Here is a 25,247-nt window from a genome sequence, read left to right as displayed (position 1 = left end):
AAGCATTCATGTAAAGGGGAAGGATCTACATTTGTAATCAGTTTATGTTATTGTTCGCTTGAATAATGGCACTTTAACTATCTCCTGACCTATCCTTTTCTGAGCTTGAAAGCATCACTGTTTAGATACACTGCTGAATTAAAAAACTATATGCAATGTATTACAGAAGACTGATGAAGATTAGATGGGTAGATCATGCAAGTAATGAGGAGGTACTGAATAGAATTGGGGAGAGGGGAATTTGTGGCACAACTTGACTGGAAGAAGGGATCAGATGATAGGACACATTCCAAGGTATCAAGAGATCACCAATTTAGTATTAGAGGGGAGCATGGAGGGTAAAAATCATAGAGGGAGGACAAGAGATGAATACACTAAGCAGATGTAGGTGGTAGTAGATACTTGGAGATGATGAGGCTTGCAAGGGATGGAGAGCTGCATCAAGTCAGTCCTTGGACTGATGATGACCACCACCACCACCACCACCACCACCACCACCACCACCACCACCACAAACAACAACAACAACAATAAAGCAAAGGTACAGATACATAAAGCTGAAACCGAGCGAGGTGGCGCAGTGGTTAGCACACTGGACTCGCATTCGGGAGGACGATGGTCCAATCCCGTCTCCGGCCATCCTGATTTAGGTTTTCCGTGATTTCCCTAAATCGCTTCAGGCAAATGCCGGGATGGTTCCTTTGAAAGGGCACGGCCGGTTTCCTTCCCCATCCTTCCCTCAACCAAGCTTGCGCTCCGTCTCTAATGACCTCGTTGTCGACGGGACGTTAAACACTAATCTCCTCCTCCTCCATAAAGCTGAAACTTTATCTGCACATAATGGGTAGTTGTAACTAAAATGATGGTGTTCCGAGTGCTGCAGTGTGCGCCGTATACATTTCAGGATGCTGCAACACCATAGGTAAGTTCATTACTCGATGTGCTTGCGGAGTATGGTGAAATAAATAATAGTTCTACTTTCTACCATCAAGTGAAAATATGGTGCTGTAAGCAGTCAGAATGCAAAATGTTTCCTGTTTTGACACCAGTATGCTATTTGTCACTTGGTTCAAAATGGATCTGAGCACTATGCGACTTAACTTCTGAGGCCATCAGTCACCTAGAACTTAGAACTAATTAAAACTAACTAACCTAAGGACATCACACACATCCATGCCCGAGGCAGGATTCGAATCTACAACCGTATAGGTTTGTCACTTGGTGACATGTGCTGATTTCGTTTGTAAAGTGACTGTTGGTGTAAGGGGTTAAGAATATCGAAGTGTTCCACACAAAATGCAATGGCCATCAAGAAGCTCTACCATGCACTCCTGGTAAAGTTGTTTTATAAGAACAGCAGCAATAACAGTGCTGCACTGTGGGAATATCACCAACAGAAAAAATCTATGAAGAGGGCCCACATCAATAAATGGGCTTCAGAATATGATCAAGGAATTTTAAGAAACAAGTAAATTACATGGTGCAGTAGAGAAAGGGAGGTGCCCCATTCCCATGGCAGTAGTAGTTGAAGATGCTGTAGCTGACAGTGCAGCACACACTTCAAATTCTGCAGTCAGTGCTTGAGCTGCATCACGGGAATTTCCCTTCCTTCCTTCCTCCCCCCCCCCCCCCCCCCCCCCTCCTGCCATCAAAAGATTTTGTGGTACATCTCAACCTAGTATCCCTGAAATATACAGAGTGTGCACCAAATGAAGCTCCAATATAGGTTACAATATCAGGACTCCATCCTTCATTTTTTGGTACAGACAGATATGGATGCATGTGTCAAGGTCATATTCTTCTGATGGATGACACACGTTACTCTCCATGGTGTTGTGAATACAAAGAGCTGGCGCATATGGGGTTCTATTACACCACATGTTTTGCAGGAACATCCATTGCACTCAGCTTATGACTGTGGTGTGGTTCCACAAGCTCCTTCATTCTTGGTCCACTTTTCTTCAAGGAAATGACACCCCACAAGCCTGTTACGTGTACAGTGACATCTGCACATTACAACAGTTTTTCTGTGCCACACACAATCCACCTTTGTAAGAATACCACTGTGTCCACACCACTATCTTCACGCAAGGTGGCGCAATCACTTATGTTGCTTCCCAGGTGAAATATTTGCTTTGAGAAGCCTTTGGTAATGACCACATCATCTCTAGGCAATTTTAAGTTGTGTAGCCTTCCAGATTCCCCAAGAATCCATGTTAATCTGGTTGTGGGGATATCTGAAAGACTGTCTGTCAAGGATATATCCAGACTCTTCCTGATATGAATGATAGCACATAATGACATATTGCTCTGATTACATCACACATGTCGCAAGCAACAGTTGACAATGCTATGTTATAGAAGACCATATTGACCACTTCTTGTAACTCATGGCCATATCCTTAAAAAGGTGCCAGAACCACAGTTATTATGTGTTTGATCTTTCCTCCCATTTTCCTCCACCCATACCACTTTCTGACTGCTCACAGTGCCATATTTTCATCTTGTGACCACATAACTAAACCTACAGGTTATGGAATAAGCCTTGATAGCTGCGCAGTTTCACTGGATCACCACCTGAAAGTACTATTGTAGGATCTATTCTTAAAATGAGGAGCTAGAAGAGTTTTTAAGATAAAAATTGGAAGCTGACCAACCTTTAATTGTATCCTTAAGATGCTATCAGTGATGACCAGGTTTCTTGCAGTCTCCAACATTTACAAACAGGTAGTTAGTGAGGACATACGCAGAGCTTAATACTTCATATCTCTCTGAGAAATAGAAGAGCACACAGAACAAATGATGTGTTTAAAGGATGCTTCACACACAATTTGGTGAACACAGCACGTGACAGGTATTCTACCCATGAACATTTCTCAGCTAAACTGGAACCACACATTTGAATAGATACCGGTTTTGTCTACAAATGTACCCACTTGTTGTTGTTGTGGTCTTCAGTCCTGAGACTGGTTGGATGCAGCTCTCCATGCTAATCTATCCTGTGCAAGCTTCTTCACCTCCCAGTACCTACTGCAACCTACATCCTTCTGAATCTGCTTAGTGTATTCTCTCTTGGTCTCCCTCTATGATTTTTACCCTCCACGGTGCCCTCCAATGCTAAATTTGTGATCTCTTGATGCCTCAAAACATGTCCTACCAACCGATCCCTTTTTCTAGTCAAGTTGTGCCACAAACTTCTCTTCTCCCCAATCCTATTCAATACCTCTTCATTAGTTACGTGATCTACCCACCTTATCTTCAGCATTCTTCTGTAGCACCACATTTCGAAAGCTTCTATTCTCTTCTTGTCCAAACTAGTTATCGTCCATGTTTCACTTCCATACATGACTACACTCACTACAAATACTTTCAGAAACGACTTCCTGACACTTAAATCTATACTCAATGTTAACAAATTTCTCTTCTTGAGAAACGCTTTCCTTGCCATTGCCAGTCTACATTTTATATCCTCTCTACTTCGACCATCATCAGTTATTTTACTCCCTAAATAGCAAAACTCCTTTACTACTTTAAGTGTCTCATTTCCTAATCTAATTCCCTCAGCATCACCCGACTTAATTTGCCTACATTCCATTATCCTCGTTTTGCTTTTGTTGATGTTCATCTTATATCCTCCTTTCAAGACACTGTCCATTCCGTTCAACTGTTCTTCCAAGTCCTTTGCTGTCTCTGACAGAATTACAATGTCATCGGCGAACCTCAAAGTTTTTACTTGTTCTCCATGAATTTTAATACCTACTCCGAATTTTTCTTTTGTTTCCTTTACTGCTTGCTCAATATACAGATTGAATAACATCGGGGAGAGGCTACAACCCTGTCTCACTCCTTTCCCAACCACTGCTTCCCTTTCATGCCCCTCGACTCTTATAACTGCCATCTGGTTTCTGTACAAATTGTAAATAGCCTTTCGCTCCCTGTATTTTACCCCTGCCACCTTCAGAATTTGAAACAGAGTATTCCAGTTAACATTGTCAAAAGCTTTCTCTAAGTCAACAAATGCTAGAAACGTAGGTTTGCCTTTTCTTAATCTTTCTTCTAAGATAAGTCGTAAGGTCAGTATTGCCTCACGTGTTCCAACATTTCTACGGAATCCAAACTGATCTTCCCCGAGGTCGGCTTCTACCAGTTTTTCCATTCGTCTGTAAAGAATTCGCGTTAGTATTTTGCAGCTGTGACTTATTAAACTTATAGTTCGGTAATTTTCACATCTGTCAACACCTGCTTTCTTTGGGATTGGAATTATTATATTCTTCTTAAAGTCTGAGGGTATTTCGTCTGTCTCATACATCTTGCTCACCAGATGGTAGAGTTTTGTCGTGACTGGCTCTCCCGAGGCCATCAGTAGTTCTAATGGAATGTTGTCTACTCCCGGGGCCTTGTTTCGACTCAGGTCTTTCAGTGCTCTGTCGAACTCTTCACGCAGTATCTTATCTCCCATTTCGTCTTCATCTACAACCTCTTCCATTTCCATAATATTGTCCTCAAGAACATCGCCCTTGTATAGACCCTCTATATACTCCTTCCACCTTTCTGCCTTCCCTTCTTTGCTTAGAACTGGGTTGCCATCTGAGCTCTTGATATTCATACAAGTGGTTCTCTTTTCTCCAAAGGTCTCTTTAATTTTCCTGTAGGCAGTATCTTTCTTACCCCTAGTGAGACAAGCCTCTACATCCTTACATTTGTCCTCTAGCCATCCCTGCTTAGCCATTTTGCACTTCCTGTCGATACCATTTTTGAGACGTTTGTATTCCTTTTTGCCTGCTTCATTTACTGCATTTTTATATTTTCTCCTTTCATCAATTAAATTCAGTATTTCTTCTGTTACCCAAGGATTTCTATTAGCCCTCATCTTTTTACCTACTTGATCATCTGCTGCCTTCACTACTTCATCCCTCAGAGCTACCCATTCTTCTTCTACTGTATTTCTTTCCCCCACTCCTGCCAATTGTTCCCTTATGCTCTCCCTGAAACTCTCTACGACCTCTGGTTCTTTCCGTTTATCCAGGTCCCATCTCCTTAAATTCCCACCTTTTTGCAGTTTCTTCAGTTTCAATCTGCTGTTGATAACCAATAGATTGTGGTCAGAATCCACATCTGCCCCTGGAAATGTCTTACAATTTAAAACCTGGTTCCTAAATCTCTGTCTTACCATTATATAATCTATCTGATATCTTTTATTATCTCCAGGATTCTTCCAGGTATACAACCTCCTTTTAGTCTTGACTAAACAAATCTAAATTTTAGCACTAACATGTTCTGAGGCTAAACTTAACAAAGGCAGAGGTGAGATTATCACTGTATGCAGATGGGAACGAGCCTGAGTGAAAACTAAAGTAAGACTGACAGAAATGGCATGAGCTTTGGCCTTATAAAGACTTCCTCCAGGATATTTTTCTCAACTTTTTTTAATTTATAATAATCTATAAATTGTACAGGTAATAATATATGTGTTTCACTGGCTGTTTGTATATTCTTTCTCATGAGAGCATCTGTTAAAATATGCAGTACTAACTTATACTTACACCATTGGGAATCCCAGATTTATGACTATGGGATCCATTCTATACATTGAAATTTAGTGACAAAGCTTAGTAATTTTTGATTAGGGATTTTTGCTCATTAATATGGGTGTCAATGGATCCAGAAAAAACCAGGCAATCAGATTTATCTCGAAATATTCTGGAAAATAACAACAGTTTGGCCATAATTGGTGCTGCAAGTTTGATCCTGGTGAAATCTTTACTTAACAACATCTTTTAAACTAATTACATTTAGGTTGATGTAAATACATTCTGGAAAGGGGGAAAATAACTCTATAATTCAAAAGTGGACATTCCTTCTGAATGAAACACAGAAGATTTTCCCTATAGCAAGATTTTTGAAGTTTTATAGCTGCAGAAACTTGATTGCCATCATTTCCGATGAAACTATTTAGCTCATTGCAAACAGGACAATGAATTGAATGATCTGAATAATAAAGTTTTGTGGGAGGAATTTGTTTCAACGATTTTGATGATCTGCATACTATGTACCTAATGCAAGAACTTCAACATCAGAATTCTGAAAAGAAAGTTAGCAAAAATTTTATATACAGCACAATACATTAAATATGAGGATGGTGGGAGGCAGCCTGCTTTATCACAGCCTAGTGGCAGCAACTCTGCATGCACACTGATTAATGAACATACCTATGTTGTTTCAGCATCCTGTAATGTATACAACATGCACTGCAGCACTCTGTACACCATCAGTTCAATATAACCATCCAATATTTTCACTGTATTTAAAGATCTTGTATCAGTTTTAATCATCTTCTGGTAAGGATTTGAGTGTCACAATTAGTTCTTACACAGATAAATAATCTTTCACTGGTACTGAAATAGAATGTGTAGTACTTTAAATACTAACTTTATAGCATGTTCCTATTAATACATAAACACATTGTTAACTTCTTATACATATATTTTTAATGTGTCTTAACACTGAAATTAATGCAGTTGATTCTGTTTGTTTAGCTGAGATACCCTGTGGCATATCAATCAAATGGATTATGACTTTAAAATGATTTTGCACAATTCTGATTAACTTCATGATTTTGCAATCAGGAAGGGAAGATAATGCAAATATAATTGTAGCAAAAAGAAACATTAGTCAAGAAACTTAGTAAATTAAATTATAAGACTATCAACAATATTATGAAAATATGACATGTTGAGCTTCCTGACACAATGTGCAGAGATTAGATGGTGGCCATATAAGGCCATGTGGCACAGCATACAGAGTGGAGAGGGGAAAAGATCGGTGGTGCTGGCAGAGAGCGGAACACAATAAATGTGGGAGACAAGAATTGGGAAGAAATTATAGGACAGATGGGGTGGAAACAGCCAAGTGAAGGGGGTAGGGGCAATTGTTATCATAGGCTGATGCCAAGATCATTACAGGAGGGGAGAATGTGTTGTAAGGTCAAGTCTCACCTGCCCAGTTCAGAGAAGATTGTGCTGGAGGGTAAGATTCAGATGTCCTGGGTTGCGAAGCACGCACTGAAATCAAACAAGTTGCATTCAGCTACTTGTTGAGTCACAGTGTGGAGCATTTTGCTCTTGAATGCAGTTTGGATGTGGCCAATCACCCTGCTTGACAGTTCGTTGGTAGTCACACCAATAAATTAAAAAGAGCTATGCAGTTATTACAGCAGAGCTGCTCCTGCTCCCCCAATCTTCACCAGCAGAAATTCTCTATAGTGCAGCAGTCTTGTACCCTTCCTTTCCTACCCCTCTCCCTCCTTGTTACTGTCACTTCCCTTTATGCTTCCATGCAACCCTTCCCCATTTTCCACCATCCCCTTCCCATATCTGCCTTTCCTATCAACATTGCCTCCCCCTTACAGACCACTCTTTCTTCTATCTTCCTCCTTCCTTTCCTCAACTTACTTTTAATGCTTCCTATCAGTCCCACCTAATCTTTCAGGGTCCAACAGATTTATAACTTTTGGTAAAGTTAGCTCATTTTTATGTCATAAATGACAAGGTCTGTCTGATGAGTTCACTGAATGGTCTCAGAAAATAAGGAAATGATTCACAAAAAAATACCTTTCTGGCTTTCAAATTAATTACCATTAGTTACAATACACTTCTTATATAGGCTGTAAAGATGTTGAAACCTGTTAGCAAACACTTTTATTTATTTGTCATTTGAATCATTTTTGTACAAGACATGAACATGTTAATGCACAAACATACAATTGATACTGGAAAATTTATGGAAATATGTGATGGTTTAATGACAACAGGTGATGTTATGGGAACATACTAACATGATTTTATACAGTAATTCATTTTCTAGTTACATTTCCTTCTCACATATATACAAATCACATGCCTGGTTGACATAATGGAAGTAGAGCACACAATTTGTGTAATTTTAGTTAGTAAAAACACAAAACTATTTTACATTAATGTTTATTTCTTGTACAAAATTCATTCCTGCAACTGATTTTGCATTTCTTTTCACACATATATGCCAAAAATTGAGGTGCTTTGTAAAAGCAATGATAAAGCAGGAAGGTTTTCAGAGTCTTATTAAACAAAGGCAGAGACTCCCCCCCCTCCTCATTTCTGGTGTCAGATTTTTGTACAGTTGAATGCCATAGTGAAGTTTTTGAAGGCAGTTGTTTGCCTATTTTGAACAAGTTTTGTTTTTTTGTCTTTTAGCATAATCATGAACATTCACAATTTTGTTGAATTTGCTAATATTACTTTTTACAAACTTAGATGATTCTAATATTTAGAGACTGCGAAGAGGAAGAATGAGTTAACTTTGGAAGAGAGATCTGCTGCTGTAAACTGGCTTTTCCCTGTTCATCATTCTCACAGCTCTCTTCTGGGTGAGGATAATGTCTTTGCTATATGAGGGGTCTCCCCAGAACACGATACCTGTGGAATTGCTCAAAGCCCTATGGTCATGTGCAATGTCTACATAACATAAGCTTTTCAGCACTAATTTAAGGTGTGAAAACAAGAAGTAGTCTGCCAAAGTCAAATCTGGAGAATAAGAGGGCGGGGTGGGTTTGAAGATCAGCCATCTTGTGTTGAATGAGAAAGAGTGATCACGAAGACACTCCCAGACATTCAACAATGTGTGGCCATTGTGCATCGAGTGATTCCAAAATAAGCATTTGTTGAAAGCTTCCAACAGCTTTACACCCAATGTCAGAGAAGTGTGTTGTAGCTAATGCTGATTACTTTAAAAGCCAGTAAAGATATTTAGTTTGCAACTCCTCTTTCCTTTATTTTCTGAGGCCATTCACCGAGCTTTACAGATGCACATTATATAATTTGTCAACAACTAATGTATTTTGTTAGCTTTTCTTTCAAATAAAAGAATTGTACACATATTTTTATTTATATTGTCCCTCATAATATCAAATATGAGGTAGGTGGTCAGAGGTCAATTCAGCCGAAATAAAACCTGCTAGTACTCTTTCTCCCACCTTCCTCTTCCTTTTCCTGAACTTATTTTTAATGCTTCCTATCACTCCTACCCAACCCTAAAAGATTCAACAGAGCTATGCTGGAATTTCATATTTAGCATAACTAGTATAGAATAATGTCCAGTGATATTTTATTCTATAAGTTTTATTGCAGTCACACCCATACTCATGCTATACTCAGAGGCTATCCAGAAAGTAACCTCTGTAAGGTTCCAAGCAAAATAATGAAATAGTTATAATTAATTTACCAGAAAACTCTTAAAATTACAACTTTGTATCACTTCCTTATATAGCCACAATTCAGATGTATGCATTAATCATATCTCTTATTCAAGGCAGTGCCTTTAAGTTCTGCATTGGATTCAAAAACACTGGGAACCAAATCACTTTTTCATGCATATTGAGAGTTGAAAATCAGTAAGTCAAGTCTGGCCTGTAGTGCTGTGCTGAATGTGATCAAGAATTATCATTCAAAAAATGACACTTTTAGCAAAGAAACTGTACCCTTTTTTAAATGTGTCTTCTCAGTTTTTTTTAAACATCTCCCATCACGCTTCAGTGCTGATTATAATTCTAATTTCAGTAAAATCCATTAACAAAATTTCTTTAGCATCCCACCAAATGGTAACCATAACATTTCTCCCTGAAATTATTTAGTCACAATCTCACTCTGAGGAATCTGTAGAAAGTTGTGCAACATTTGATATATACTCTGATACATCAGTTTCAAAAATTTTTGAATCAGTTCATTGCTAACCAAGCCACTTCTGTCATCATCACTAACATTCATTCTTCCATTATTAAACACTACTATGCACAAAACCTTTATTCATCACATTGTGTACAGAGCATGAATTTCACAAAGAATGTCAATAGCTTTGAGTCTTTTTGACACTAAAAACTGTATTACAGAATATATTTCATATTATTTGTGATTTTCACTTGTAATACTATTTTGATCTGCCATTTTAGGTGAACTAGAGGCACTGTGTCTTTCTTGACACCACAGCTTTTAACACACTGACCTACAGTGTGAATCAGAGTAGTGACTATTCCACCCCACACCACAGCTCTCCACATTATGTGAAATCAAAAATCTTTTTCCAGATAGCTCTGGTATGTACAGATGAATCTGATTTCCACTTAATTATCTTCAGATAATTCCACAAAACATAAGTAATACTGTGTTATCATCTGGATACACAGCATGCAAGTATATAAAGGATGTGTCACAAATACTTTTACAAAATTGGGGTGTATTCCTAATGGCACAGGAAAAAACACATAAGTTTGATAATTCTTAATTTTTAAGCTATGAATGGTAAAACATTTTACAAAGTTCTTGCAAGCACCCAACAGATTAAGACTGTTACACCCATTCAAATTAGTCCAGTTTGTGTCAAATGGTTTTCAGGTTTCCATGACAAAGTATGTCTGCCATAGACAGCATCTACTGCATATCTAACAATGTGACTGAAATGTGCTGGAATCTTATCATGTGTAAACCATATCACTCTTCTTATTTGCAAGGGCACATTTTGCAGCATGCCTCTAAGACAGTTCTGAACAAAATAGCCATAGATAGCACCTATAAGACGTGCTGGTATAATATGTGAACCTACCCATCACCTGCAATTCCTGCCCACATATTTATCTGAAACTTCTGCTGGTGTATAACCTGAACTGTAACCCGAGGACCTTCATCCACCAAAAAATGTTGGCTCAGAAAATTTGCTACTCCATCTCTTCCAAATGTTGCCTCACCTGTAAACAAAACTGAAGATGCAGTAGGCACTTTGTGCAACAATCAAGAACACCACATGGGGTGGAAGTACAATAAAGTACCTCACTGCGACTAACAGGAAGAAGGTATTTGATGTGACATTATAAAGGGACTTCAAGAAGTAAGGTACACATTATAATGACAGATCAAGTAATTGTTACTAAATGCTGCAGTCCACTTCAAAGTGAAAATATTTTTCATCATAGTGACTAAGTATCTGCACACAACAGCTGAAATATTCTTCCAATCACTCAGTTCCTCAATGACAAAACCCTGTTACCCATACTGCAGCAGAACTGTATGTGCAAGAAACCCAGAACATTTACTCTCTTCTGACAATACACCACTCTTGTTGGTCTGTGTTCTTAACCTTAACAACATATTTAACTTACTATCTGAAGCTCCTATGTATTATTTTTTAAAGACTGTCATAAAGAAAGCTTGGACTACCACTAACTGGTGGTGGTAAGCTAACAGACAGTACACAGAAAGAGACTTCAAATTAACTTGGAACTTCAAAGAGTTTTCAAATTATACCAAAAAATTTACTTGACACATTGGAGAAAGTTTTTCAACACAATTCACAGATTACACCTAAGAAATCATTGTCTCATTCTGGTAACCACATACAAACATCCTAATAAATTCACCAGACAAAATACACTGCTCAAAAGAATTAAAGGAACATGACTTTAGGGGGTGGGGGTGGGGGTGGGGCTGGGGTCTGCCTTACTCCTGCTGAGCAATAATTGAAGACTCAGTATGTTACCAAATTATACCTTTATCTTCCACAAATTAAGTACACAACAAAGCATCATTATATCCTTGATTGTTTACATAAAACAACTGAAATGTCCAACAGGTATTCAAAACAAAGTGGAAACAATTGTTCATCCCATCGTCCTGCATCCTGGGTGCTTTCCACTGAACTTTGAGAGCTTCAAAAATGTATATGCCCTCCATGGGGGTTTATCGCTGCCTGACACATAAACGGCATGCTCCCAGTAAGTCTACAGAGTCATCTTATGGTATCTGTTCCCACTATTCAATGAGAGCCTATGGGAGTTCTTGGAGAGAGAGAGAGAGAGAGAGAGAGAGAGAGAGAGAGAGAGAGAGAGAGTGTGTAACAGGATGATCACAAGCATGTCTGTCAAGAATAATAGGGTTCAGGTTGGGATGCACCACCAGCCATTCCATTACTTCAGTGTCCAGGCTGACACCCGCCACATGGGCTCTAGCATTAGAAGGGAATCAGGACCACCACCATAGGCAGAATCACCACATGGTCCAATAGGATCTATCTCATGTACTGCCTGGTGGTAAGACGACTGAATAATGAGAAAATCCCTCTTGGCTATCAAAACTGAAGTCTCCCCACATCATCACAGAACCTTGGAAACCTGTCAATTTCCCGAACAACATTTTGGAAGTGCCACTCACCAGGCATCTCCACACATAAATATGGCCACATCTTGTGTCAGAGGATATCCGGACTTGTCTGTGTAGAATGCGTTTTGCCAGTGATTAAATTCCAGTTGACATGGGAATGGCACAACTGAAAGTGCACTGCAGGATGTTGTTCTGTCAAGCAGGGTACTCTAACAAGACATCTGGGTCATGTAGTCCTTTCTTGTAACCTGTTCATTACAGTCTGACCAGACAGAGTAACTCCAGTGGCCCTTCTGAAATCATCTCACAGTTCTCTGACAGAATCTGTGTGATGCCGCAATGCATAGATGGCAGGATATCAATCTGGAGTAGTTGTGTGTCAGTGATCTTGTCCAATTTGCCTTCTGTACTGACATGTCTCCCTCCCTGTAGGGTGTCCACAACACACAGATGACAGATGGGCACCTGCAGCAATGCTTCAGAAAGTACATCCTTTTGGATCAAACATATCACCATTGCAACTTGCATTACATAAAGATGTCACATTGCCTGCTTTTAGTTTAAAACAGCATGCACAGATGACAACTGCCATTTGTGTACCTCTCCAGTAAACATGGCCACTGGTAGTTGCTTCCTTCAGAGGGGTCATCTGACACTGTAACACATGACACAGTTAACAGATGGTGAATGATTTTATTTGTTGCGTGCATTGAAAGTGAAGGTCCCAAGCCATGCAATAAGACCAAAGGTACCCTCTGTACCAAAATAGATTTAACATACCAGACATTGATTCACACATTCCTCTAATTCTCATTAATCATCCCTTAAAATAAGATACTGCTCACTTGGGTGTGCTGGAGAACTCTTACTAGGTCACACAACCATCCACTGCCAGTATAAGGTGTGTGTATGGAACCAGTACAATAAGATGGGTCAGCATGGAGAAGTAAAATAATGGTAGAAATTTGCTACCGAGTTTGCTGTGCTCATGTCGACACAATAAAGTTGCCTGATTTGTTGGAGTATCAGGGAATGGTGTACAGTTCACAGCCATGTAGTACAGCATAACAACAGTGGTCATAAAATATCATGACAGGAACTGGAAATGAGTGTCCCAACTTGTCAAGGACAACTCACTTCAAACGCTAAAATAATTGCAGGTGACAGTGAATTTAGTTTCATCTCAACCAGTTTCTGAGTGAATAATGCAAAGAGAACTACATGCAATGGACATTTGGAGTTGGGTAAAGTGTGACATGCATATTGCCTCTTGCTAAATGTTGCTAAATGCCAAGTGAGCAGATGGTCCAGATAGGCATTTAACCCACAGTGTATGGAAGGCATTGTTCAGACCAGAGGTGGTTCTGTAATGTTTTTAGAATGTTATTCATACAATGATTTGGGATCACTCAATCAGGTTACAATGACCATGAACCAGGGTGTTTATTTCAACAGTCTAGGTGACTAAATGTTGCTCTTTCTTCAACATCATCATGCTGATATCTGAAAAATGTGAAATGCATTGACATAAGTAATATAACATGTACATTCCTAATATAATATGAACTAAACCTGAATGGCTTGGGAAAGAATAGATGGTGACCCTGATAATCAAGGAAAATAAAAAACCAAACTAATTTCAAAAGAAGACAAAACTCCATCCCCATCCTCCTCCTACCACCACCACCACCACCACCACCACCACCACCACCACTACTAAAAGAAATAGAAGAGGTAGTAGCACCATCATCATTGCCAAACACCTGCAGAAAAAAAGTAAGGAGTCAACAGAACGACAGTAGATAGTGAAGTGAATGACAACAAAACTACATCTTCCCAATGATTTTTTTTAGTCAAAGGGAAGAAAACTGAGAAGTCTCCAAAATTAGCAGCGTTCAGTGTTTGTCAGTTCCCCATCATAATATCCAGTCCATAAAAAGTGCTGGAGATAGAATTGGGACTGCAGATTACTGGTAGCTCACTTGTTGGCATAATAAAATACTGTTACAGGAGATCAGAAATAACAAATGTAGCTCTAAATTCATACACTATCATCTCGTAACAGTACGACCATTTACTATCTGTAAATGAAGGGATTGTGTGTAAAGTTAGAAATGATATTCCATTAAATGAAGAAAAACACACAGAGATATCATTTACAGAGAGAAGAAAATCTTTTATGTTCCAGAGACTAATTACACTAGCAAGTGTATTTACTATTCTCCTAGTGGTGACATGGATACCTTCACTGCAGAATTAACCCAAGTATTGAGTATGGTTTCTAATCCTGAAGAGCAAAATTCTCATTTGTGGAGATTTAAATATTAACATATTCAACCCACATGGGCATTGTAACAATTTCTTAAACATTATGTACAGCTGCAGAATATCACCATTGATTAATCCTGCTACAAGTGTAACAAAGCATTCTGTGTCACTTGTTGGCCATATACTAACTGACACAAAATAGAAAAAGTTGTAATGGTGCAGATAACCTTGGTCTTTGTGATTATACCAGTCTCAGCTTCAAATCAAACATAGCTGCAGTAAACAAACAAACAAACACACACACACACACACACACACACACACACACACTCACACAAAATGATTTTCTCTTATTGTAAGCCGAAAAGAGTTGAATTTGCAACTCAAATGAACAATGAAACACAGGAAGTAGTATACACAGAGACTATCACGAATGGGGAGTTTTCAAAGTTTCTATTATATTTTTATATTCAAATTTGAAGTAGTGCTTTCAAGAAGACAGAGTTATTAAACCACAAAATGAAAATAACTGAGTGACCAATGGTACAATAAAATCCTCTGTAACACTACAGGAGCACAAAAAACAACCAAAAAGCCTTGCATTTCAAAACTACCTCAACACAAAACAGAAAGATAAATAGAAATCATTACTATCAACAAACTGACCTATTTATAGAAAACACATAGCATGAAATTAATGCAGCCTGGAATGTCACATGGCAAAAGATAAATAGAAGAAAAGAAAAGTAAACATACTATTTCAACACAATTTACCAAGATACATAATTGCAAAAAACTACCAAACTTTTCGGATCAATACTTCAGCAATATAACTACCATGCTACAATGAAACTCTGACAAAATACAGCATGTACAAACAATGGACTATGTATCAAACACAATGATGCTGCAACTCACCACTGCAGGTTAACTAATCAATGTTGTACACATCCTAAAAATTAAAATGCCTGTGTGCTTGCTGAAGGATTGTATAGACATTGTCAAAGACGCTTTAGTGTACATCATAAATGGATCTTCACTACAGGTTGCTTCCCAGACACACTTTATGATGGCGGGGACCCTCCATGACATACAGTCACAGTAAAAAAAATTTTAAGGAATCAAAGACTACTGTGTAATAGGTGTAAAAGAAAGCACAGTGCAACAGATAGAGAGATGCTGAATGAAACACATTGGCTATCAAGAGAGTAATGCACGAAGCCTGTAGAAAAATAATGTCCAAAGATCTTTTACAAAACCCAAAGAAATTCTGGTCATATGCTGTTAGTAGCACCAAAGTTGGTGTCTAGTCACTCACAGATGACACAGAAACTGAAACTGAGGATAGCAAAGCAAATGTTTAAACACTGAACTACACTTCCAAATGTTTCCTTGCAAAGGAAAATTGAGAAGTATTATCCCAATTTGATTTTTGTACCACTGCAAAGATGAATGAAATATGTTTTAGTGTCAGGGGGATTGAGAAATGGCTAAAAACATGAAAAGTGAACAAAGGTAAGGGGGCCGACAGAATCCTTAACAGACGATTCTATACCCAATATTATGGGATACCGAATATATATGAAGAAAGGCAGCAGGAATGGTCCATTCAATGCCATGGATGTATAAAGATGCTGGAAGAACTGATTTGACAAGGTTTAAGGCAGGTGCAAGCTATCCTGTGGAAACTGACAAAGTGTCTAGAATTATGTATTGCTCCATATTGATAAGACAGGGATAAACTAATTACACTGCGCAGAGAGGCATTTAAGAAATCATTCTGTCCAAACAGCGTGCATTCGGTGGAGAACTTTCGGAAAAACTCCACTCATTCCATGAAGCACCTTTCCCACCCAGAATATATTAATATTGGAGTTTTCCAATGTACTATGATGGGTCCATTACTCATTCTTGATACAACAAAAGATTTTCCACAGAGTGTCAAACATGATGAAATAATATTGTTTGCTGATGGCAGCAACATTCTAATCAGTGATGTACCATGAATTGTACTAAATAAAAAGTCTGAAAAACAATCATGCTAGATAGAAAACAACAAATTAATCCTACACATGAAAACAAACAACAGTATTGGTTTCCACGTAAGCAGAAAACCATGACCTGATCAGATGAGTAATGATTTCAGTTGGTAAGAGCTGATGGCAGGGGTTCAAGTGTGCCACAGATGCCATGAAACCATGGACTCTAATTGTCAACAAGCACCGTGAGGCTGGTGGTGGCTCCATAATGGGCTGGGCTATGTTTTCATGGAATGTACTGGGTCTTCTGGGCCAATTGAATTGATCATTGACTGGATGTATGTTCAGCTACTTGGAGACCATTTGCAGCCAAACAAAGATGAAATTTTTGTGGATGACAATGCACCATGTCACCAAGCCATAATCATTTACAACTGAATTGAAGAACATTCTGGGCAATTCTAGAGAATGACTTGGTCACACAGATTGACTGACATGAATCCCATCGAACATTTATGGGACATAATTGAGAGGTCAGTTTGCGCACAAAATCTTGCACCAGCATCACCTTCACAATTATGGACATATGTAGAGACAGCTTGGCTCAATATGTCTCCAGGGGACTTCCAACAACTAGTTGAGTCCACACCATGCCAAGTTGCTGCACTAAGCCAGGCAAAAGGAAGTCTAACATGGTATTACGAAGTATCCCACAACTTTTGCCACCTCAGTGTAAGTAAAGCCATACATATTATAAAAATGGATCTATCAGGCAACAACTGCTATGGGGGTAAGAACCACCTACCTATTATAGACAATTATAAACAATTATAAACAATGAAATGCATGAAAAACTGCCGCATAATGCATGACATTTAAATGTATTACTTCCATACAACTTACTGTATTCACAATAAATTTCACAGGCAGTATTCACAAGGACCACTAAATGCACCTATAAAAGTGGTATGACATACAATTCAGGAGATATGATGTCAAAAACCATGAGATGCATAAAGAAGTGCCGCATCATGCAAAAAGTTTTAATACATTTATTCTTTGCTGCTAAGACACTAGTCCCCCCCATGAACCATGGACCTTGCCGTTGGTGGGGAGGCTTGTGTGCCTCAGCGATACAAATAGCCGTACCGTAGGTGCAACCACAAAGGAGGGGTATCTGCTGAGAGGCCAGACAAACGTGTGGTTCCTGAAGAGGGGCAGCAGCCTTTTCAGTAGTTGAAGGGCAACAGTCTGGACGACTGACTGATCTGGCCTTGTAACACTAACCAAAACGCCCTTGCTGTGCTGGTACTGCGAACGGCTGAAAACAAGGGGGAAACTATGGCCGTAATTTTTCCCGAGGGCATGCAGCTTTACTGTATGGTTAAATGATGATGGCGTCCTCTTGGGTAAAATATTCCGGAGGTAAAATAGTCCCCCCATTCGGATCTCCGGGCAGGGACTACTCAAGGGATGTCATTATCAGGAGAAAGAAAACTGGCGTTTTACGGATCGGAGCGTGGAATGTCAGATCCCTTAATCGGGCAGGTAGGTTAGAAAATTTAAAAAGAGAAATGGATAGGTTAAAGTTGGATATAGTGGGAATTAGTGAAGTTCGGTGGAAGGAGGAACAAGACTTCTGGCCAGGTGACTACAGGGTTATAAACACGAAGTCAAATAGGGGTAATGCAGGAGTAGGTTTAATAATGAATAGGAAAATAGGAATGCGGGTAAGCTACTACAAACAGCATAGTGAACGCATTATTGTGGCCAAGATAGATACAAAGCCCATGCCTACTACAGTAGTACAAGTTTATATGCCAACTAGCTCTGCAGATGACGAAGAAATTTAAGAAATGTATGATGAAATAAAAGAAATTATTCAGATCGTGCAGGGAGACGAAAATTTAATAGTCATGGGTGACTGGAATTCGGCAGTAGGAAAAGGGAGAGAAGGAAACGTAGTAGGTGAATATGGATTGGGTGTAAGAAATGAAAGAGGAAGCCGCCTGGTAGAATTTTGCACAGAGCACAACTTAATCATAGCTAACACTTGGTTCAAGAATCATGAAAGAAGGTTGTGTACATGGAAGAAGCCTGGAGATACTGACAGGTTTCAGATAGATTATATAATGGTAAGACAGAGATTTAGGGACCAGGTTTTAAATTGTAAGACATTTCCAGGGGCAGATGTGGACTCTGACCACAATCTATTGGTTGTGACCTGTAGATTAAAACTGAAGAAACTGCAAAAATGTGGGAATTTAAGGAGATGGGACCTGAATAAACTGACTAAACCAGAGGTTGTACAGAGCTTCAGGGAGAACATTAGGGAACAATTGACAGGAATGGGGGGAAAGAAATACAGTAGAAGAAGAATGGGTAGCTTTGAGGGATGAAGTAGCGAAGGCAGCAGAGGATGAAGTAGGTAAAAAGATGAGGGCTAGTAGAAATCCTTGGGTGATGGAAGAAATACTGAATTTAATTGATGAAAGGTGAAAATATAAAAATGCAGCAAATGAAGCAGTCAAAAAGGAATACAAACGTCTCAAAAATGAGATCGACAGGAAGTGCAAAATGGCTAAGCAGGCATGACTAGAGGACAAATGTAAGGATGTAGAGGTGTATATCACTAGGGGTAAGACAGATACTGCCTACAGGAAACTTAAAGAGACCTTTGAGGTCAGATGGAAACCCAGTTCTAAGCAAAGAAGGGAAAGCAGAAAGGTGGAAGGAGTATATAGAGGGTCTACACAAGGGCAATGTACTTGAGCACAATATTATGGAAATGGAAGAGGATGTAGATGAAGATGAAATGGGAGATATGATACTGCGTGAAGAGTTTGACAGAGCACTGAAAGACCTGAGTCGAAACAAGGCCCCGGGAGTAGACAACATTCCATTAGAACTACTAACAGCCTTGGGAGAGCCAGTCCTGATGAAACTCTACCATCTGGTGAACAAGATGTATGAAACAGGCGAAATACCGTCAGACTTCAAGAAGAATACAATAGTTCCAATCCCAAAGAAAGCAGGTGTTAAATGTGAAAATTACTGAACGATCAGTTTTATAAGTCATGGCTGCAAAAAACTAACGCGGATTCTTTACAGATGAATGGAAAAACTAGTAGAAGCTGACCTCGGGGAAGATCAGTTTGATTTCCGTAGAAATGTTGGGACACGTGAGGCAATACTGACCCTACGACTTATCTTAGAAGCTAGATTAAGGAAAGGCAAACCTACATTTCTAGCATTTGTAGACTTGGAGAAAGCTTTTGACAATGTTGACTTGAATACGCTCTTTCAAATTCTGAAGGTGGCAGGGGTAAAATACAGGGAGCGAAAGGCTATTTACAATTTGTACAGATCCCAGATGGTAGTTGTAAGAGTCGAGGGGCATGAAAGCGAAGCAGTGGCTGGGAAGGGAGTGACACAGGGTTGTAGTCTCTCCCCAATGTTATTCAATCTGTATATTGAGCAAGCAGTGAGGGAAACAAAAGAAAAATTCAGAGTAGGTATTAAAATCCATGGAGAAGAAATAAAAACTTTGAGGTTCGCCGATGACATTGTAATTCTGTCAGAGACAGTAAAGGACTTGGAAGAGCAGTTGCATGGAATGGACAGTGTCTTGAAAGGAGGTTATAAGATGAACATCAACAAAAGCAAAACGAGGATAATGGAATGTAGTCGAATTAAGTCGGGCGATGCTGAGAGAATTAGATTAGGAAATGAGACACTTAAAGTAGTAAAGGAGTTTTGCTATTTGGGGAGCAAAATAACTGATGGTCAAAGTAGAGAGGATATAAAATGTAGACTGGCAATGGCAAGGAAAGCGTTTCTGAAGAAGACAAATTTGTTAACATTGAGTACAGATTTAAGTGTCAGGCAGTAATTTCTGAAAGTATTTGTATAGAGTGTAGCCATGTATGGAAGTGAAACATGGACGATAAATAGTTTGGACAAGAAGAGGATAGAAGCTTTTGAAATGTGGTGCTACAGAAGAATGCTGAAGATTAGATGGGTAGATCACATAAGTAATGAAGAGGCATTGAATAGAATTGGGGAGAAGAGAAATTTGTGGCACAACTAGACTAGAAGAAGGGAGGGTTGGTAGGACATGTGTTGAGGCATCAAGGTATCACCAACTTAGTATTGGAGGGCAATGTGGAGGGTAAAAATCGTAGAGGGAGACCAAGAGATGAATACACTAAGCAGATACAGAAGGATGCAGGTTGCAGTAGGTACTGGGAGATGAAGAAGCTTGCACAGGATAGATTAGCATGGAGAGCTGCATCAAACCAGTCTCAGGACTGAAGACCACAACAACAACAACAACAACAACAACAACAAGACACTAGTACAATCGAGGCAAATTACAGAAATCCCTCATATCTGGCAGCACTTTTGACAGCTTTCAACTGCAAAGTGCAGATGGCTATAGCCAGAAACAGTAGCTGTCTATTGAGCTATGAAAAGGTGTTGCCATAGAGATGTTTACAAAATCACATTGTTGACAAACAAAGCAGCAGCACAGGGCGTAGATACTGTCCAAAATAATGTTTCTTATTTGGGTACTGTACTTATACGTTTGTATATTATGCATATTTCTTTGTATGACTGTTTCATAGGTTCATTAGTGTTTCCATAAACACATGGAAAAGAAATATTTCACTACAAACACAGTTCACTTTTTGCTTCTGTCTCCTGGTTGATGGTCGGCAATTCTTGGTACAAGAATCAACAAAATCCTGAGGTAACAAGGTACAGCTGTAATAAGGAAATGGATTTCATTGTGGACTATACATTCTTTGACAGGGAACTGAAGAGGCGTGTTACTGACAGGAAAGTAATACTCTTTTCCTTGGATATCAGTCACTGCCTAATAGCAATGAGTTTCAAAGTTGCGTTGGAATGGGGGGGGGAAAACTAAATACCTGGAAACTGCAACAGGTATTAAAAATACTCTTAGGGAAAAAGATGACAGTGTTCAGAATGAATTTTACAGTCTGCAGCAGAGTGTGCACTGTTTTGATCTGGAAGTAAGTTCAATAATATCTTGGGTTCAACCTATAATAGTGAAAGAAAAGTGGGAGAAGTTTAAGGTAACGCTTGTTCAGATGAGGGTATCAGTTTGTGGAAGAAAAAACAATATTAAACAATGTAAGCAGACACCTTGGTGGAATGAGAGTGTTAGAGAAGCACTATCTCTATAGTGAAACAACAGAGCCTTCAGGATATGGTTTCAACAAATGACAAGATGAAAGGAATGAATGTAATACCAAGAAGAGACAAGAAAGGCAAGAAGATAGTAAAATGGATGGACAAATATACATAGATGATGGAGGAATACTGCAAAGGCAAGAAGGAAGTATGAGCACCGTATGGAATGATGAAGGGAAAGAGGAAAGGTGAGAGTGAAAACCCCACTATTCTGAATGTAAATGGAAAATAAGCAAATGATAAGAAAAAAACTGAAGGTAATATGGTAAAAACACTTTAACATGCTTTTAACTTAGATGGGGTTGCTGCGAAAAAGAAATCCTACGAAAGAACAAATACTAACCTAGGGAAAGAAGCGTAAAAGGATTTGACCTGGGTGGAAGTAGTGCCAGTAGTAAACAGTATGATATGAGGAAAGGCATCAGATGCAGATAAGATGTAAGCAGAAATGGTAAGAGCACCTAAAATTATGGGGAAGCAGTGGTAATTCATTGCAACAAGAGTAGTTTGGAAGGAGGAGACAACCCCCAAAGACAGGAAGGAATGAATAACTGTCCCTGTCTTCAAGAATGTAAACAATAGAGAATGTAAGAACTACAGAGAGCACTACTGTGCTACAATGTGAAAATATTTGATAAAATTCTAGGGAAAAGAATAAGTTGCAAAGTTCAGAAGAAAATGAAGGAACATCAATAGGGTTTCAGGCTAGGAGACCCAATGATAGACTTTATATTTATGGCAACACAGCTACAAGGTAAACATCGTGACTATGGACATGAATTGCATATGGGCTGTCTGGACTTTGAGAAAGCATACAGCAGTGCGTGCGGCACATTAAGTATTGGGAAGCCCTGGTGTGTTAAAGGCAAGCAAAAGTGTACAGGTGGCAGAGTAAAAGAAATGTACCATGAAAATAAAAGTTATGTCACAATACAAGATAAGGCAACACATTGGCATAGCAGAGACAGGGGTTTAAAACAAGGCAAGCACTTTTGCCCTTACTTTCTGTCATAGGTGACATAATGAATGAGGAAGTAGATACAGCTGGAGAGAATAATACCAAGTCCACGAGCTTTGCTGAATAATTCCATATCAGGGAGAACAAGGAAGATTAAGTTCAGCAGAAATTGAATGCACAGGTAGAGTTGGTTGGATAAAGTATGAAAAAATTTGATGAGAGCAAGGACGAGTTCATCATCATTACCAGAAACAGGAAGAAGATTACCCAGGACTCACTCAGGGGAACATCTGAGAAAAGTTGACAATTTCATATAATTTGAAAATGTAGTGGAAACAAATGGACGGCATTTTTTAGCCATTCTGATTGGAGAACACTGCAACTGTTTTCACAGATTATGCTGTAGGAAATACTGCAACCAGCCACAAGCTTTTCTGAAATAATTTCATTATAGCATTACTAGTTTCAGGCTGAGACCACTGTCAGATGGTAGCATTGACTTCCTGTGAGATTTACAGTGAACTTGGTTCAGTTCATGAATCAGTATGGATTGTAAAATAAAACAAAACCTCTATCTTATAGTATGTAAAAGAGAACGCTCAGGAAGACACAAATGTAAAACTTCCAAGAAGTCAACGCTACTATCTGTCAATGGGCTCAGGCCCAAAACTAGTAATAGTATAACAAAACCACTTCAAGGAAACTTGTGGATGGTTGCAGTATTTACTACAATGTAATTTACAAATGGATAAAATGATGCTGTCAACAGAGGGAGAGAGGCAAGCAGTTGCATTTTTGGGAAGTGCCAGGAGTTTGGTGTGAAATCCAGATGTCACAAAAAAGACTGAGGAAATGACACATCAATCCTGAGAGAGAGAGAGAGAGAGAGAGAGAGAGAGAGAGAGAGAGAGAGAGAGAGAGAGAGTGTACCCTTAAATGAGCAGATAGAAACAGCAAGGTTAAAGTTTGAAGAGAATGGCATGTCATAGAATGCCAAGATGTGCGTATGAATTGAGGCTCCAAAGCATATGACCAAATGGAAGAACAAGAGGTAGTTCACTGAAAAGAGTATTCAGACAAAATGAGGAGACAAACAGGGCAATGGCAAAGCAGTGGTGGGATGATAGAGGAAAATACAGAGGCTTGTGTTCAAAACAGACCTTAATCAAGTGGTGTTGGTGGTGGTCAATGTCATAATAGTCTTATCATCCTCATCATTATCTTTTACATTATATCAAAGAAAATAATCAATTTTTGAAAACATAATTTAATTGGATATTACTTCCACCCTTTTCATTGTCACTCAAATATTTTTTTTTATTTAATTCTGTTTGTGCATACTCATAAATTACGATTATAAAGATAGTAAATGGTGCTTCTACATCAATGCTTACCTATGTAAGAACCAGAATCTGCAACCCAGTCAGTCAGCTAGTAGCAGCTTTGTGAGAATGAAGACATCCAAGTGTAATGTGATGCTGCCACAAGCTATTGTTTGACATTATTTTTTTCTTTTGTTTTATCTCTTTGATGCTGCTATTTTTATAAATGTCCAGATTGTAACATAGCTGTTCTTTTCAAAAGTTTACCTGGTGATGACTATCAGAACGGAAACCAGCTATACCTGCACATACATGGTGTGAGTGTGACTGCAATAAAGCTTATCATGGGTCATGTAATTTGAGCGACAAATAGAGATACAGGAGAACATTTCATAAGACTGGAATTGCAAATTTATTACTGACTATCACTGCTGCAACCATTTTCAACTGTCACTGTTTTTATAAGTAAATCAAGATTTCATTTTTCATACAAATAAACTATGAAAAATTTAAGAACATCCTCCAAGGAACCATGAATACACAGCATGTTAGTTTGCCACACTCCTTGCTTAGTATACTGCCTGTCAGTCTAAAACTGTGGTGCACTATATTGAGTTTTATTCAGTTCTTTATTTGAATTTTTTGTTCTGTTTTTATTACTAATATTGATTTCACAGTCTGGCTCTCCACTTGATTTCTCCCAATGAGGGAAAGTGTTGGCAGTACTGGGAATAAAACCTTCACGGCGACAGGCAGACCTCTCAATAGGAGAGGTACACTCTGCTTTTACTGCTCTGTTACCTTCTGCAGTGCTTGCCTAATCCTGTGAACAATTTAATTGTAATATTCCACTCAGTTTCATTCCTATTATTAACATAATTCACTTCTTTTCTAAACCGTCTAAAAATATACATTAAGTATGCCATAGAAAGTTCAAAGCTTAACATTTACTTCTATGTGTTTGGACACTGAAACATATCTGCCATGTGTTCTCTTATTTCAACAAATAAATTCTTACGTACAATCAAAACTTTTCTACATACGCTTTTATAAATGCCTTGCTTTTTAAACTTTCATGGCCTTATCAGTAAGTTTATGAGAGACAGGAAGAACACACGAGCATTGTAACACAAAAACTACCTGGAGGGTGTCATCAAACAATCAACTGACAAGTATTCAGACGTAATCTACAATGGCTTCCCAGTCCCAGAAATTGATGAAAAACTGTTACAGTACTACATACCATTTAATATAATGTTTTATGTAATCAGTGTGTTGAAAATCTTGCTAGTCAATGTAGTCGCTGACTATCAACACA

The 25,247-nt window shown here is 38.7% G+C and overlaps 1 protein-coding gene across 1 annotated transcript in view; it reads right to left on the bottom strand.

Annotated features, from left to right (window-relative positions):
• Window positions 1–25,247, bottom strand: part of LOC124798595 (protein rolling stone-like) — a 137,555-nt gene that overhangs the window by 37,278 nt on the left and 75,030 nt on the right. The window lies entirely within an intron of this gene.

Source organism: Schistocerca piceifrons, chromosome 5, assembly GCF_021461385.2.
Source record: "Schistocerca piceifrons isolate TAMUIC-IGC-003096 chromosome 5, iqSchPice1.1, whole genome shotgun sequence".
NCBI classification, from domain to species: Eukaryota; Metazoa; Arthropoda; class Insecta; order Orthoptera; family Acrididae; genus Schistocerca; species Schistocerca piceifrons.
This window is presented reverse-complemented; position numbering and strand designations above follow the sequence as displayed.